The sequence below is a fragment of the Neofelis nebulosa genome, chromosome 18, assembly GCF_028018385.1.
Source record: "Neofelis nebulosa isolate mNeoNeb1 chromosome 18, mNeoNeb1.pri, whole genome shotgun sequence".
Lineage (NCBI taxonomy): Eukaryota > Metazoa > Chordata > Mammalia > Carnivora > Felidae > Neofelis > Neofelis nebulosa.
Genome location: NC_080799.1, coordinates 28,629,361 through 28,642,138, shown reverse-complemented (window position 1 = coordinate 28,642,138; position 12,778 = coordinate 28,629,361). Strand labels below are relative to the sequence as shown.

Genomic DNA, 12,778 nt, shown 5'->3' with positions numbered 1-12,778 from the left:
CTTGTATTAAGATTCTACAGAAGCATGCAGGTGCTTCATGCCCAAGGGTTTCTCATAGACATTCTTTGCATCTGGAGGCCACTGTAATCCACTTCTCTCCACAGGGGTGATTACCAGTGAGAACTCTCAGAATTTTGTCAACTCACCACCTTTCCTCCCAAAACCACTCTTAGGAGGATGGGGGGGGTGGGTCTAGGTTGGAAGATGCAGCATGCCAGATCTTAGTTTTACTTTTCCTGTCCATCACTTCTTAATGTTTATAGACAGAATCAAGATGGAACATTTTCTATAATTATTGCTGGGATATTTTGAGGCTTAATTTTGTTGTTGTTTTTGTTCATTTCACTAGGTATTAAAGGAGGGAGCTCTGTTATCCTACACCCCTCTGCAGCTTTACCTAGAAGTTAATCTAGCAAAACACTTTTAGAAAGCAATCTGGCATTATGCTTACAGAGCTACAAAAATGTTCTGTAGTCTAAGCCAGAAATCCCACTTCTGGGAATTTATCATAAGGAAATAATTCAGAATGAAAATAATCTCTATACATGGCTATGCAGCACCATCTGTGATAGCAAAAATTTGGAAATAATTTACATGTCTCACATTAGGAGACCAGTCAAAATTATGTCTTATGAGATGAATGGAATATTTTGCAAAAACTAAGTATCAACATATCAAATTGCTTTCAAAAAGCAATGACAGATGAAAATAGAATAAAAAATAGAACATATGTCATTATGCTAAAGAGGTAAAGAGATGAAATCAGGTAGACAAAACAGAGAAAAGTTTTTCTGACATACTTGGGACAGGGTGGTATGAACAAAGAGATACTTTTTGGTCGTTTTTAAAAAATAGAACTGAATTGTTTTACAACAAAAAAGGAGACACTAAAAGCATGATTCAGAAAAGCATTTGTCTCCCTTCCCTGGATGTTATGATTCAATAGAGCTAGTTTGTTGCTTGACACAGGAAGATTAAGGCCAAAGAGAAAAGCCTCAAGTGAGTAAAAGTAGATTTGCTAAGCGATGTGACCTTGGCCAAGGTTACCATTTGTACACCTGTAAAATGGGCCTGATTTTATGTGAAGCTCAGAGAGTCACTGTAGAGGGTAAATGAGAGATATATGTGTCAAACATGTAGCATAGCTCTGAGCACACAGGCACTGAGAAGATTCAGCTCTAGGTCTCTGGTTCTTATCAGAGTAATGGCTCTTGTTCACTCTGCACTGTGATTTTAATTCAAACTCTGTTCCAAGTACAAGGGAAGAAAAGGAGAGAATAGTAGAAATCCAGGAAGGCATATTCTGTCTCTATTACCTCTGACCTCCCCCCCACTTCACCCTGTGTTCTTCTCCAGCACTTGGGAGAATAAGGTTAACTTTTTAAAAAAATGTTTATGTTTATTTATTTTTGAAAGAGAGAGAGACAGAGAGAAAGAGACAGAGCATGAGCAGGGAATGGGCAGAGAGAGAGGGAGACACAGAATCTGAAGCAGGCTCCAGGCTGTGAGCTATCAGCACAGAGCCCGATGTGGGGCTCGAATCCACAAAGTGTGAGATCGTGACCTGAGCCAAAGTCAGACGCTCAACGAACTGAGCCACCCAGGCACTCCAATAAGGTAAACTTTTCAACAAAGGAGTGAGGTTTCAAAGGGCGCACACTGATGAATGAATAAAGAAGATGTGAGATACACACACACACACACACACACACACACACACTGGAATACTACTCAGTGATCAAAAAGAATGAAATCTTGACATTTGCAACATGGATGGAACTAGAGTGTATTATGCTAAATGAAATAAGTCAGTCAGAGAAAGACAAAATACCATGTAATTTCACTCATATGTGAAATTTAAGAAACATAACAGATAGGGGTGCCTGGTGGTTCAGTTGGTTAACCGTCTGACTTCGGCTCAGGTCATGATCTCATGGTTCACGGGTTTGAGCCCCTCATCGGGCTATGTGCTGAGAACTCAGAGCCTGGAGCCTGCTTCAGATTCTGTGTCTCTCTCTCCCTCTGCCCCTCTGCTGGTTGTGCTCTATCTCTCTGACTCAAAAAAATATATATTTAAAAGAAACACAACAGATAAACGTAGGGGAAGGGAAGGAAAAAATAAGATAAAAACATAGAGGGAGGCAAACCCTCAGAGACTCTTAAATACAGAGAATGAATTGAGGGTTGCTGGAGGTGAGGTGGGTGGGGGGATGGACTAAATGGGTGATGGGTGTTAACGAGGGCATTTGTTGGGTTAACGAGCACTGGGGGTTATATGTAAGTGGTGAATCACTAGGTTCAACTCCTGAAACCAATACCACACTGTATGTTAACTAACTTGAATTTAAATAAATAAATTAAAAAAAGATAAAGGGCATACAGTGAATAGATGAATAGATGGATAAATAAATTTCTTAGTTGACAAACAAGGATACATGTCAGATGATGTGAACCCAACCCTGAGAGAATCCCTCAAAGGTCTGTTTGCTTTCCTTAACGTATGCTCCCTAGTGTAGTTCCTCCATCATTTATCTCAGAAGTCTACTTATCCCACAGCTCCTGAATGTGAAAAGCCCAGAACACAATGTCCCATAAGGTCAGGGAAGCCTCCCTGGAGGTCTTACCATGAGAATTTTAACCTTGGCTCCTTGTGGAAAGGCTAGAAAGGCATTTAAAGCTTTTTAAGGTGGTAATAAGAATGTATACTCAAAGCTAGACACAAGAGGTCACATACTCCATGATTTCATGCATATGAAATACCAGAAAAAGGCAAATATATAGACAGCAGGTCAGTGGTTGCCTGGGACTGAAGATGGGAACAGGGATTAATTGGAAATGGGCCTGAAGGATCCTACCAGGGTGATGAAAATGTTCTGAAATTGGATTATGATGACAGTTGCACAACTATGCAAATTTACTAAAAGCCACTGATTTGTACACTTACATAGGATAATTTTATGGTATGTAAATTATACCTCCATAAAGTTGTTATATATAAAAAAGCATACTTAGTACTTAAAACATGTCTTTGATTCAAATGGGTTCTGGCTAGGCACTTTGAAATTTCACACTAAAATACTTATTAAGCCAAAAAGAAAAAGAAGTGGAATGATGTCATTGAAAATAAAAACTGAAAAAAAAAAATCTGAGCAGCATCTCCAGCTGGAATAAGAAATCTTACCTCAAGAGATTTCATGAGGGGAGCGCCTGGGTGGCTCAGTCGGTTAGGCATCTGACTTTGGCTCAGGTCATGATCGCACGGTTCATGGGTTCGAGCTCCATGTCAGGCTCTGTGCTGACAGCTCAGAGCCTGGAGCCTGCTTCAGATTCTGTGTCTCCCTCTCTCTCTGCCCTTCCCTCACTCACGCTCTCTCTCAAAAATAAATAAATGTTAAAAAAAATTTTTTTAAAAGAGATTTCATGAGGAAAGGCAATAAAGGCCACTAGGATGCAGAGACTCAGGTTCCATCCCACACAGAAAATTGTGTAGCTGTTCCTTTGCCCTACCAGGTATTAATCCAGGAGTACTGTCTCATTTTCTCCTTATCCTTGCCTCTTATTTTTTTCTTTTAATTTTTAAATATTTATTTATTTTTGAGACAAAGAGAGCAAGAGAGAGAGAGAGAGAGCAGGAGCATGAGTGGGGGAGCTTGAACTCACGGACTGCGAGATCATGACCTGAGCCGAAGTCGGACACTTAACTGACTGAGCCACCCAGGTGCCCCGTACAGCTGAGAAGTGCAGTAGGGTCCCAGACCATATGAGTAAGGAGGAGTCAGTCAGAACACCTTAAATTCAGTGAGATACGGTCTTCCAGAGTAAAGAGCCACAAATGCCCCTCTGTTGAGAAACTTCCCTTTTCTAGAATGTTCAGAGATGAAACAAATAGAAAAGGCTGCCTCCAACAGATGGCATTAGTTGATCATATGTGGTCATTGGATCTTGGCCATCCTATTGCTTCTTACTCTAGAGCAGAGTTTATAGCATTTAGGTTTATTTTAAAAGTGTTATATGAATATTATTTACCCTGATCATGTCCAAAAGCTGTGACAATTTGGAAAACTAGCAAAAAGAGAGATGTGGGATTACCATGAAGAAAAAGTAAAGCTTAACTTCCCATGGACAGGTTTGCAATGATCACTTGCAAGGTGTCATTTTAGTCTTATGAATGGTCTTTTCAGAACTAAATTGGTTTTTAAGTAAAGTAGGTGCTGCAAAAGAAGATAGACAAAGAAGCTGTATATGTGGAATTTTTGTTTTAAATAGCGCATCAGTTGAGTAGGATGTGGAGGGAGGACACAGGCCATCACAGTAGATAGGAGATGTTATAGGGCAAAGTTACCTGGAAACTGAGTGGGAGTTGTATATATATATATATATCACTAGCCTGCTAGCTGCAGAAGGAAAGGAAAGATGTTGACACAAAGTGGGCCAAGAGTGGGGTCAAGGGAACTTCATGAACCATCTTTGTTGACACAAAGCATGAACAGACTGATCTGGAAGGATAGAGGAAGCAGAAAACAGCATACGGAAACTGTGAAAAAATACTGCAATATAAAGGAATATAATATGGAGATTATACTTCAAGAGTATATCCTTGAACCTTGTTTAACGCAAGACTCAAAACCAAATTTCAAGAAACTGTTTGGAATCCTAAATAGACTACAAAAAGATGATGATGATGATGATGATTGCTACCATTTTTTAATTTAATTTTTTATTTTTTTAAATTTACATCCAAATTAGTTAGCATAGAGTGCAACAATGATTTCAGGAGTATATTCCTTAGTATCCCTTACCCATTTAGTCCTTCCCCCCTCCTACAACCCCTCCAGTAACCCTCAGTTTGTTCTCCATACTTATGAGTCTCTTCTGTTTCATCCCCCTCCCTGTTTTTATATTATTTTTGTTTCCCTTCCCTTATGTTCATCTGTTTTGTTTCTTAAAGTCCTCATATGAGTGAAGTCATATGATTTTTGTCTTTCTCTAATTTCACTTAGCATAATACCCTCCAGTTCCATCCACGTAGTTGCAAATGGCAAGATTTCATTCTTTTTGATTGCTGAGTAATACTCCATTGTGTATATATACTACATCTTCTTTATCCATTCATCCATCGATGGACATTTGGGCTCTTTCCATACTTTGGCTATTGTTGATAGTGCTGCTATAAACACGGGGGTGCATGCGTCCCTTCAAAAAAGCACACCTGTATCCCTTGGATAAATGCCTAGTAGTGCAATTGCTGGGTTGTAGAGTAGTTCTATTTTTAGTTTTTTGAGGAACCTCCATACTGTTTTCCAGAGTGGCTACACCTGCTTGCATTCCCACCAACAATGCAAAAGAGATCCTCTTTCTCCACATCCTCGCCAACATCTGTTGTTGCCTGAATTGTTAATGTGAGCCATTCTGACACATGTAAGGTGGTATCTCATTGTGGTTTTGATTTGTATTTCCCTGATGATGAGTGATATTGAACATTTTTCATGGTTGGTTGGCCATCTGCACATCTTCTTTGGAGAAGTGTCTATTCATGTCTTTTGCCCATTTCTTCACTGGATGATTTGTTTTTTGGGTGTTGAGTTTGATAAGTTCTTTATAGATTTTGGATACTAACCCTTTATCTGATATGTCACTTGCAAATATTTTCTCCCATTCTGTCGGTTGCCTTTGAGTTTTGCTGATTGTTTCCTTCGCTGTGCAGAAGGTTTTTATTTTGATGAGGTCCCAGTAGTTCATTTTTGCTTTTGTTTCCCTTGCCTCTGGAGACGTGTTGAATAAGAAGTTGCTGTGGGCAAGATCAAAGAGGTTTTTGCCTGCTTTCTCCTCAAGGATTTTGATGGCTTCCTGTCTTACATTTAGGTCTTTCATGCATGTTGAGTTTATTTTTGTGTATGGTGTAAGAAAGTGGTCCAGGTTCATTCTTCTGCATGTTGCTGTCTAGTTTTTCTAGCATCACTTGCTGAAGAGACTGTGTTTATTTCATTGGATATTCTTTCCTGTTTTGTCAAAGATTATTTGGCCATATGTTTGTGGGTCCATTTCTGGGTTCTCTATTCTGTTCCATTGATCTGAGTGTCTGTTCTTGTGCCAGTACCATACTATCTTGATGATTACAGCTTTGTAGTATAGCTTGAAGTCTGGGATTGTGATGCCTCCTGCTTTGGTTTTCTTTTTCAAGATTGCTTTGGCTATTTGGGGTCTTTTCTGGTTGATTGCTATCATTTTAATGAAACAGGAAAGAAAGCAGTAAGGAGAAAACAGGCTAAGATAAAAAGGCCACATGAGATAAAAAAAGGAAGATGGATGAGCTAATAGAATGATGGTGACAATGATAAGACAGCAATAAAAATTGCTGATATTTAACATCTTCTATATACCGTGCTTTTATTCTAAATGTGTTTACATGTGTTAACTCATTTAATTCTTGTAAGAACACCATGACTGCATACTGTTATTATATGCGGGGGGAAAGGGCAGAGAGAGAGGGAGAGTGAGAGAGTGAGAATCCCAAACAGGCTCCATGATGTCAGCACAGAGCCTCATGTGGGGCTTGAACTCATGAACCCACAAGCCATGAGATCATGACCTGAGCCGAAACCAAGAGTTGGATGCTTAAGTGACAGTCACCCTGGTGCCCTGTCCCCATTTTATAAATGAGGAGACTGAGAGGGGATAAGGAACTTCCTCACTACTAAGTATTGAAGGCAGGATTCAAGCCCTGACAATGTGACTTGTTTTTAATCATTACACTAAGAAAGGATCATAAGGAAACAATAGGTAACAACACCAGAACCAACACCATGCAAGGCACTAAAAGCATAACTGAAGTTGTGGGTGACATATTAAAATGAAAAAAAAAACTATCTTAAAAAGGCAAAAACTCAAAAATAAGGAAAGAGATGATAGATATGGAAGCCAGACAATAAAAATTTCCCTCGATGATGGAAAGGCCTCATCACATTCCAGGGAAAATAGACAAAAGGAGACATACATCTAGATACAGTATGTTAAAAAACAAAACAAAACCCTACAGTAGAATATTAAAAAAAGAACACAAACCATTCAGAACATAGGTGAAACAAACAGTTGCTTTAGATATATAATATAATTAATTATTAATTATATGATTAATATAATCTCAATAGTTATCAATTATAATTATATTAATAATTATATAACCTAATAATTATAAAATAATATATAATCTAATTTTTTTAATGTTTATTTATTTTTGAGACAGAGAGAGACAGAGCATGAACGGGGGAGGGTCAGAGAGAGGGAGACACAGAATCTGAAACAGGCTCCAGGCTCTGAGCTGTCAGCACAGAGCCTGACGCGGGGCTCGAACTCACGGACCGCGAGATCATGACCTGAGCCGAAGTCAGCCGCTTAACCCACTGAGCCACCCAGGCGCCCCTATATAATCTAATTTCAATTTCTTCTCTTTTTAATTGTGAGATTTAATTATATATAATTAATTATCAATTATTACTTATTTATTATAAATGATAATTTATAATATAATTTATATTACATAAGTATATGTATTTATTATATTGATAATAATTATTATTAATAACAAATTACATATAACATATAATTAATAATTAATTATATATATATAATTCAATCTCACAGTTAAAAAGAGAAGAAATTAAAACTAGATACTATTTTCGTACTACAAATGTGAAAAGAACACCAAAATACATAAGGCAAAACTGATAGAATTGCAAAAATTAATAGAAAAATCCAATTATTATAGTTGGAGACTTCAGTCCGCCTCTATCAGCAATTGACATTGGGTAGAAAATGAGTGAGGATATAGTTAAACTAAACAGCACCTTCACCATCAATTGGACCTCACTGACATTTATAGATTACTTCAACAACAGCAGAATACATCCTTTTTGAGCTCACATGGAACATTCTCCTAGAGAGACCACATTCTGGGCCATAAAACACACCTTAAAATTTTTAAAGAGTAGAAATCATACAGTGTATACTCTCAGTCCACAATGCAATTAAACTAGAAATCAGTAACAAAAAGATAGCTGGAAAATCCCCAAATACTTGAAGATTAAGAAAAAGACTTCTAGGGGTGCCTGGGTGGCTCAGTCATTAAGCATCTGACTGGCTCAGGCCATGATCTCATGGTTTATGAGTTTGAGTCCCATGTTGGGTGAACACAAGCCCCACTTCGGGTGAGCCCCACTTCTCTCTCTCTTTGCCTCTCTGGGATTCTCTTTCTCTCTCTGCCCCTTGCTTGAGTGACCTCTCTTTCTCTTTCTCAAAAAGAAAGAACAAACGAACAAAAGAAAGAAAACACAACTTTTCAAAATCTGTGGGATGCAGTGAAAGAAATGCTTACAGAGAAATTTAGCATTGAATGCATATATTAGAAATGAAGAAAGCTCTAAAATCAATAATCTAAGCTTCCACCTTAGGAAACTAGAAATGAAGAGTGAATTAAATCCAAAATAAGCAGAATAAAATAAATAATAAAAATTAGAGTAGAACTCAATGAAGTTGAAAACAGAAAAAATCAATAGAGAAAATCAACAAAACCAAAAGCTGTTTCTTGGAAAAGGTTATAAAACTGATAAACCTCTAGTTAGGCCAACCAAGAAAAAAAGAGAGAAGACACAAATTACTAATATCAGAAATGAAAGAGGAACCATCACTACTGATACCAGAGACATTAGGAAGATAATAAAGGAATATTATGAACAACTCTACGACCACAAATTTGATAACTTAGATGAAATAAAACAATTCCTCAAAAGACATGATCTAACAAAACTCATATAAGAAGAAATAGATAATTTGAAGAGAATGATATCTATTAATGAAATTGAAGCAACAATTAATAACCTTCCAAAAGAGAAAGTACCAGGCCTAAATGATGAATTCTACTAAACGTTTAAAGAAAAACATTTTACAATACCCTACAATCTTCTCCAGAAAATAAAAGCATATTTATTCTATGAGGTCAGCATAACCCTGATCCCCAAACCAAAGATACTACAATAAAGGAAAACTATAGATAATATATCTCCTCAAAACAGATGCAAAAATCCTTAACAAAAATACTGACAAATCAAATCAACAATATATGGAAAGAATTACACACCACATTCAAGTGGGATTTATTCCTTCCAGGTATATAAGGCTGGTTCAACATTCAAAAATCAACTAATGTAATCCATTAGGCTAATGAAGAAAAAAAAAATCAAAAGAAAAATAAGAGAAAACAAAAACACTGTAGTAGAAATGAAGAATGCATTTGGTAGGCTTATTAATAGACTAGATGCAGCCTAGAAAAGAATCTATGAGCTGGAATATATGACAATATAAACTTACTAACCTGAAATAAATGGAGGAAAAAATTTTAAAAAAGAACAGATTATTGGATAATTGTGGCCAATTGCAAATCGTTTAAGATATTAATACTGGGAATACCAGAAAAAGAAGAGACAGCAAAGCACAAATATTCAATGTAATAATGGCCAAGAACTTTTGAAAGTTAATGATAGATATCAACCTATAGAACCAGGTAGCTCAGAAAATATGAAGGAAGAAAAACACCCCATATTCAACACCTGGGAATAATATAACCAAACAACAGAAAACCAAAGACAAAGAGAAAATCTGGAAAAACATCAGTTTATTGGGGAAGATCTTACCTATAGAGGAACAAAGATAAGAATTATAGCAGACTTTCCATCAGAAAGTATGCCAGAAAGAACAGAGTAGAGGGAAATATTTAAAGTGTTGGTGGAAAAAAACTCACCATGATAAAATTCTGTATCCACTGAGATTATATTTTCAAACTAGAGGAGAAATAAAAGCTTTCTCAGAAAACAAAAAAATGAGGGAAATCATAATCAGCAGGGCAGCCCCACAGGAAATAGAATTTTTTCAGAGAGAAGGAAAATGATATAGGTCAGAAGTTTGGATCTACATTAAAAAAGAAAAAAGGAAATCTTTTGGAGAAATAATAAATGAAGGTAATTTTTTAAAAATCAATTAATGTAATCTATTACAGAAACAGGCTAAAGAAGAAAACTCACATGATTATCAATAAATTCAGAAAAAGCATCTGACAAAATCCAACACTCAGTAAACTAGGTATAGAGGGGAACTTCCTCAACTTGATAAAGAATATCAACAAAACACCTACAGCTAATCTCATACCTAAGGCAAGGAACTAGATACTTTCTCCCTAAGATAAGGATGCTCCCCCTAATCATACCTATATAAATCATACAGGAAGTCCTAGTTTATGCAATAGACTAAAAAAAAACAAACAACAACAAAAAAGGAAATAAAAGATTGGGAAGGAAGAAATAAAACTATTTTTGTTTGTTGATGGCATGATTACCTATTCAGGAAATGGATTGGGAAGGCACAAGGGAAATTTAGCAATCAAAGCTTTAAAATTTTATTGATCCTTGATTCAGTTATTTTAATTCTAGGAAATTATCCTAAGAAAATAATCATGGATTAAGCAAGCAGGTGGCTACCGGAATACTGTTCATCACAGTGTTGTTAATGATAACAAAAACTAGAAAATAACTAGGAAATAAGTGCAGAATGATCCCATATTTGCAAAAATAAATCCATAGGCACATATATGCACAGGGAAACGTCTAAATGGATGGTTATCAAAATGTTAATTGTGGTTATCTCTTTTAAAATATTTATCTTTTTTATTATATGATCTATTCATATTTTTTCTTAAAAAATCAAGAATGCACTTCACACTCGTCAGGATAGCTATTCCTAAAAAGCAAGACAAAACAATACATGAGAATGTGAAGAAATTGGAATTCTTGCGCATTGCTGGTGGGGATGTATGATGGTACAAGTACTATGAAAAACATTGTGGCAATTCCTCACAAACTTAAACACAGAATTACTATATGATCTATAAATTCCACTTTTAAGGGGATCCTGAGTGGCTCAGTCAGTTAAGCATCAAACTCCTGGTTTCGGCTCAGGTCATGATCTCATAGTTTGTGAGCCTGAGACCCACATCAGTCTTTGGGCTGACAGTGCAAAGCCTGCTTGGGATTCTCTCTCTCCCTCTTTGCCCCTCGCCCACTTGTGCATGTGCTTTCTCTCTCTCTCTCAAAATAAACTTAAAAAAATAAATTCCACTTTTGAGCACATAGCAAGAAGAAATGAAAGCAAGAGACTCAAATAAATATTTGTACACCCATGTTTATATCTGCATTATTCACAGTAGTCAAAATATGAGAGTAACTCAAATGTCTATCAACAGGTGAACAAAGGAACAAAATGTGGCACATACACACAACAGAGTATTATTCAACCTTAAAAAGGAAGGAAATTCTGACACATGCTTCAACATGGATGAATTTTGAAGTTATTACTAAGTGAAATAAACTTGTCAAAAAAGGACAAATACTATGTGATTCTATTTAAATGAGGTACCTAGAGTAGTCAGATTTATAGAGACTGAAAGTGGGATGGTGGATGCTGGGGATAGGGGAGCCAGAAGGAGGGGAGAAATGGAGAGTTAGTGTTTACAGAATATGGAGTTTTAGTTTGGGAAGATGAAAAAAGTTCTGGAGATAAATGGTGGTGATGGGTGCACAACAATGTTTAACACCACTGCACTGTATACTTAAAAATGGTTAAAATGGTAAATTTTTATACTATACATATTTTACCAAAATAAAAAAGAATCTTCTAAATCAAAGAAGAAGTAAAAGAGAAACGAGGAGGAGGAGAGAAGGAAGGAAGGGGAAGACAAAGAAAAGAAGAGAGAAGAAAAGAAAAAAGAAAAGAGAGAAAGAAAGAAAGAAAGAAAGAAAGAAAGAAAGAAAGAAAGAAAGAAAGAAAGAAAGAAAAGAAAGAAAACAGAATGATTGTACTACAATCTAAATATTGGATTGGCCCAGGGCCTCTATGCAGTTCACTGGGACAGATGACCATATCAGATAAAGTATGCCTCATGTGCTGAGGAAGGACTGTGTGTATAGGGGCAGTGGGTGGCCCCTACTTGTTCATTCATTTATTATTATCATTAGGAAAAATTTCAAACATAAATACTGAAAACACTGTACAGCAAACACTTACATACCCTTCTCCTAAACTTTATGATTAGTTTTTACTTGTTTTATCATATACCTGCTCATCCATCTATCAAGTAAGCCATCTGATTTTTTGACAGACTTCAACGTAAAACATCTATACACTTCCCCGTAAACTTCAGCATTTATATCATTCACTGTTTAGTATTTGTTTATGCTTTTTCTCTTGATCTAAAATTTACATGCAATGAAATGTACAAATCCTAAGTGCACATTCACTGAGTTTTGACAAATGCACATATCTGTGTAAACCAAATCTTTCTCAATATACCCATTACTATCACTCTAGAAGTTATTTCATCACCCTTTATCTACTATTTTATAATCACAAAAAGTAAAGCTATTTGGAAAGTGTTTATAGTATGATCTCCTTTTTGTTACAGAAATATAGAAAAAAACTTGAAGAAAAAATTTTAAGTGTTTATTTGTGGGTAGTTGGATTACCACTGATTTTTATTTTCTGCTATTCTCTGTATTTTCTAACTTAACACAAGACCATGGGGGAGGGGAAGGAAAAAAAAGAGAGAGAGGGAGGGAGCCCAACCATAAGAGACTCTTAAAAACTGAGAATAAACTGAGGGTTGATGGGGGGGTGGGAGGGAGGGGAAAGTGGGTGATGGGCATTGAGGAGGGCACCTGTTGGGATGAGCACTGCG

General features: G+C 36.4%; 1 protein-coding gene across 3 annotated transcripts in view; it reads right to left on the bottom strand.

Annotated features, from left to right (window-relative positions):
* Nucleotides 1–12,778, bottom strand: part of DNAH3 (dynein axonemal heavy chain 3) — a 170,553-nt gene that overhangs the window by 55,765 nt on the left and 102,010 nt on the right. The window lies entirely within an intron of this gene.